The sequence below is a fragment of the Mus caroli genome, chromosome 13 (assembly GCF_900094665.2).
Source record: "Mus caroli chromosome 13, CAROLI_EIJ_v1.1, whole genome shotgun sequence".
Lineage (NCBI taxonomy): Eukaryota > Metazoa > Chordata > Mammalia > Rodentia > Muridae > Mus > Mus caroli.
Window position 1 is genome coordinate 15162844 of NC_034582.1, and position 5271 is coordinate 15168114.

At 44.0% G+C, this 5271-nt stretch overlaps 1 pseudogene; it reads left to right on the forward strand.

Annotated features, from left to right (window-relative positions):
- Positions 1–2419: 2419 nt before the first annotated feature.
- LOC110308394 lies at positions 2420–3038 on the forward strand (annotated as a pseudogene).
- Positions 3039–5271: the final 2233 nt, after the last annotated feature.

Consider the following 5271-nt stretch of genomic DNA (forward strand, 5'->3'; position numbering starts at 1 on the left):
GACTCACCTGTCTGCAACTTTCTAGAATTGGAATTGTGAACATACCTTAACATGGCAGCTTTTCCCATGAGTGCTGGAAATCAAACTCAACTCATCATGTTTGCAAGACACTTTTCTGGCCAAATTATGTTCCTGTACCCCACCCAAACACTTTTAAATGAATGGCAATTAACAATGAAAAGAGGTGTTTGGTTTCTGTTTTGTTTTGTTTTGTTTTGACAAATAGCAATGAGATCCAGAGAAAACAGAATAGTATTCCTCAAATTATAAGTGAGAATAGCTGCCAACTGAGGGTAATTTATCCACTGAACATATTTACTATCTACTAAGCTATCATATGAATCCAAATGATAATAGGTTGTATCCTACTGACAGGCAATAGAGAAACAACAAACTAACAACATTACAAAAAAAAAAAAGCAGTTTGGGGATCTACAACTGAAATAGGGACATGTGGAACTTAAGGATAAGAGAAAGTAGATGCAGGTAAACCTTAAAATATCGAAGATGCAAGGTTGTGATGAAAATAATTACTAGCATGGTTTCAGTGTGAGAGGAATCAAAATACCTAGTTCTAACAGGATAGGACAATTGAACTAAATGTTCTCACGTGCATACATCTTTACAGAGCAGGTAAGAGTGGGGAGCAGGTGTGGCGGCAGTCCCAAAGGCGCCAGGGACTGCAGCTAAGTCTTTTGACTTGCACCTGACTTCCTCATACATCTAGCCACAAACATCGTGAGAGCTGCGCAGGTGTACCAGGTTACTGGCGAAGCCATTTTGGTGGAGATATGCCCCTGCTGCCCTGATTAGCTGAAGCTGCGTACCTGGTGAGGCGATGTGGCCTGCTGTGCGTGGATGGGAACTGATAGTATATAAGAGTGAGAGGCCCAGGGCTCNGGGTCTTTCGCCTACACAGTCAATGCAGCCCAATAAACGTGTGCAGAAGGATCCTATTGTGGTGTCTTTCTTGCTGGCGAGTCAGGCGTCCCACAGGTAAGAAATACAAATTTATATTTAACCAGTTAAGAATTTTCATCGTGCTCTTGCTCTCTTGCTTTCTTGCTCTTCCTCTGTCTTCTTGCCCCTTCCCCACTCCCCATTCCCCTCCCCCCTCTCTTCATGTGCTCATGGCCAGCCTCCCCCCTTCCTCGCTCCCTCCCCCTCTTCCTCTCCCTCTCCCTTTCTCTGTCTCTCTTACCCTCTCAACTCCCCTCCCCATGCCCTGAATAAAGTCTATACTAAAAAGAAAAAAAAAATGTTCATTGTATACATAAAGAACATCCTGGATGTAACTCTATGTAGATTGGAATGAGTAGGAATGTTCATGATAATCAAATGAGAGGAATATGACTACAAACACAAACATTTGGGCAATTATATTGTGTAAAAGAAACCAGACACCTTGCGTGGGGTCATTTCTATGAAGTTTCATTACAGGCCACACTGATGTACTGTGTTGCAAGCCCAGCTGGTGAGGACCACTGGGGACTAGTGGGAAGACTAAGGGCAGAACCACATGATGGGAGACTCTATGTTGTGTCTGACCCAGTGATGGGGGACTCTGTACTGTGTCTGACTTGGTGGCTGGTTAACTTGGTCTCTGGTGGTTTGTCACTTTTCTACTGATACATCATACTGAAATAATGGAAGACTTTTTTAATGAGCCACAATGAAAATTCTGAAATTCAATAAATGATTATTTCACAGTCCCATCAATCCTATGTAGTGCTTTGGCCAACATTCTCTTTTCTCCATGGGGGCTTGAGATCAACTGTCTTCCTTTTCCAGATCTCTTGCGTGCCAGACTCATTTTCCGGAGCATAGTGTTGAAATATGCCCTTCCTCATTTTGAAATAGGTCGGGCTTATGCTTTATCTCCACTAAAACAAGTGCTAAAGCCGGGCGTGGTGGTGCACGCCTTTTATCCCAGCACTCGGGAGGCAGAGGCAGGCAGATTTCTGAGTTCACAGCCAGCCTGGTCTACAAAGTGAGTTCCAGGACAGCCAGGGCTACACAGGGAAACCCTGTCTCAAAAACAAAACAAAACAAAACAACCAAACAAAAAAACCAAGTGCTAAAACAACTCCAAATCTATATTTGGAGCCAATTTGAGATAAATTTGCTTTTATCTGTAGGCCTCCAACTCTTACCCATTAACTCAGTGTGCAAAACAGACTCTGGCTGAACTTTGCTGCAGATCTTCAAAACCATTTAAATCACGTAAAAGTGATGGCTTCCAATACTGGGTCAATGTAGAAGTGACCGTGGTGATACTCTCCCTGGATGTTTGAAAAGCCAGGCAGTGGTCTGTGAATTACAAAGTCTCAGTGTTCCTGGATGCTCATACAGAATCATTTATCCCATTCTACTTGCTCTTACCATAACCCTGGCACTTAAACACGTTTTCATGGGCGGTGGCTTCGCGTGGGTGGAGGAGGCGCGGCTGCAGTCTTTAAGAAATAGAAATGGCTTCCAAATGACTCGTGGTCATCCTGGCCAAAGGAGCAGAGGAGATGGAGACAGTGATTCCTGTGGATGTCATGCGGCAAGCTGGGATTAAAGTCACTGTTGCAGGCTTGGCTGGGAAGGACCCCGTGCAGTGTAGCCGTGATGTAATGATTTGTCCACATACCAGTCTGGAAGATGCAAAAACGCAGGGACCATACGCTGTGGTGGTTCTTCCAGGAGGAAATCTGGGTGCACAGAATTTATCTGAGTCGCCTGTGGTGAAGGAGATCCTTAAGGAGCAGGAGAGCAGGAAGGGCCTCATAGCTGCCATCTGTGCGGGTCCTACGGCTCTGTTGGCTCACGAAGTAGGTTTTGGATGCAAGGTCACAACACACCCATTGGCTAAGGACAAAATGATGAATGGCAGTCACTACAGCTACTCAGAGAGCCGCGTGGAGAAGGACGGCCTGATGCTCACCAGCCCCGGGCCGGGGACCAGCTTTGAGTTTGCGCTGGCCATTGTGGAGGCACTCGTGGGGAAGGACATGGCCAACCAAGTGAAGGCACCGCTTGTTCTCAAAGACTAGAGCCCAGGCTCTGGGCCCCACGCTTGAGCAGGCATTGGAAGCCCACTGGTGTGTCCAGAGCCCAGGGAACCTCAGGAGTAGTCTGTGAAGCAGCCGCCACGTGGGGCTCTCACCCCAGGTCTATACATTTCTGAACCTTGCTAGTAGAATAAACAGTTTACCAAGCCAAAAAAAAAAAAAGTTTTCATTGACTACAAGATGAAATGCTACCTTATACCACCTGCCCTAATCTCTAAGTGTAACAACCACAGAGGAAAAGTTAGTTCTGCATGACAGGCCAGAAGTGACCTTCACATTGGTCTTATCTGACTGGAATCATCTTTTTCCCGTGTGTGTGGCTGTATTGTTTCATTTCCTTTCCCATCTTAAAATATTTTTCATAAAACATATTTTAATCATATTCTTTCCCCTCTCCAACTCCTTCTAGATCATCCCCACATTCCTATCTACGGACATTCATTTTCTTTCCCTCTTTGTTTTTCTCTCTCTTGCTAAGGAAGGAAGGGAGGGAGGGAGGGAGGGAGGGAGGAAGGAAGGAAATCAAATCAATTAATCAAACAAAAAATAATGAAGTAAGAAAAGATACTAAAAATAAATGCCCATAAACAAATGAAGCCTGCGTGTCTTAGTCACTTGTCCTGGGCACGAGGCCTGTCCTGTGGGTCATAGACTCAGTAACACTCCTTTAGAGAAAAGTGATTCTCTCTTTCCCAACAGATAGCAATTGCAAACAGCTTCATGGCTAAGAGTAGCACTTTGCATACACTTCCTCTTCTCTATGCTGTGATTTATTTTTCTTGCTGGAATCTGTGCATGTCCTGCATATGCTGCCAGAGTCTCTGGATTGCATAGGAGCAGAAACAGCCAGAAAAACAAAAGCAGCTTCCTTGGAGTCACCCACCACCTCTGATTCTTCCATTCTTTTTACTACTTCTTCCACATAGATGCCTGAGCTTTGGCGGAGTAGTTGTTCCCATTTAGGGCTGAGTGCTCCAAAGTTCCTTGCTTTCCACACACTGGCAGGTTGTGGGTCCCTGTGTTATCACACACATACTGTGAAAAGAAGCTTTACTTAGGAGGGGTGAGTGATGTACTAATCTATGAACATAGCAATCTGCCATTTTAGGAGTCATTAATTCCTATGTTCCTTTAGCACAGTAACAGTACCAGGTTTTTCACTACTATCTATTTAGTTAGGTTCTTGACCAATTTTGCAGTGTCAAGCATGGGCTTCAGAGAATGGACCATACATGTCCCTTTTAAAGTGGTTGGTTACTTCCATAACATTTGTACCACTATGGCATCAGTACGTCCTGTAGGCAGGTCACTATTGTAGGTCTCAAGGTTTGTAGCTGTGTGATATTGATGATTACGTTTTTTCTTCTCGTAGCATAAAGAGAACCTTTTAGCACCAGTGAGGACTGAAGCTTTCTATTTGGGAACAAGTCTGATTTCTCCATGTCTGATGTCATGGGTAAGTAGTGTCTTCAGCAACAGAGCTCTGCTATTGGGTTGTGCAGAATAACTAGTAGCTTCGGCAGTAGTTGGTGGTATTTAAGGGATCTAAGGGGCTTCTTTGGTCAGCAGATCATCAAAATTTAGCCTATTGATGACACTGAATGTTTTGCTTGATGACAAAAGATGTCAAATTGGAGAACTGTCTTTCTTATTATTTGCTGACTTCATTTTAATCCATTTAAAGTGTGTATATATTTAGGAATCTTCTACAGTGTTAGGTTTCTATGTGGCTGTTTCAGACAGCCTTTAGTGTTAGTTGTTCATCCCTATAGTCCCCCTTTCCCCTACTCTTTCATCCCTCTCCCCAGTTAATCCTGCCATCCTAGTATCCTCTTTATCCCCTCATAGAAATATGTTATATTCCCCCAATAAGTCTCAATAGAATTGATCTTATCTGACCTAAATCTTCTCTTCTTCACATGACAAACTAAAGATATGTGAAAACAAAAGCAAATGGCAAGGTTTTGAGTGAGTTCCTCTATATTCCTGGCTTCTTCCTCTTCCTTTTCCTAGTCGTCGTCGTCATCGTCTTCTTCTTCTTCTTCTTCTTCTTCTTCTTCTTCTTCTTCTTCTTCTTCTTCTTCTTCTTCTTCTCCTCCTCCCCCTCCCCCTTCCCCTCCTCCTCCTCCTCTGTCTTTTCCTTCTCCTTCTTCTTCTTCTTCTTCTCCTCCTGCTCCTCCTCGTCCTCTGTCTTTTCCTTCTCCTTCTTCTTCAT